We start from the raw sequence: 332 nt of genomic DNA, 5'->3' as shown, positions 1-332 counted from the left end.
TGAAAATGGGACCTTTAGTAGGATCGCGGTTTTTTACCCCCTCGCTACTACTATGGCACCACTTAGTAGTAGCGAGGGCTAAAAACCAACGCTACTGCTATCAAACTTAGTAGTAGCGAGGTTTTAAAAACCCGCGCTACTACTACGGCATGTCCCGGGGGGCACGGTAGAGACCGCTTAGTAGTAGCGAGGGTTAAAAACCCACGCTACTGCTATGAACTTAGTAGTAGCGAGGTTTAAAAACCTGCGCTGCTGGTAAGTAGCAGTAGCGAGGGTTTTTAACCCTCGCTACTAGTAACTTCCTATGTATAGGCTTTTCCCTAGTAGTGATG

Source organism: Triticum dicoccoides, chromosome 3B, assembly GCF_002162155.2.
Source record: "Triticum dicoccoides isolate Atlit2015 ecotype Zavitan chromosome 3B, WEW_v2.0, whole genome shotgun sequence".
In the NCBI taxonomy this organism is placed as follows: Eukaryota; Viridiplantae; Streptophyta; class Magnoliopsida; order Poales; family Poaceae; genus Triticum; species Triticum dicoccoides.
Note: the sequence above shows the minus strand (reverse complement) of the source record.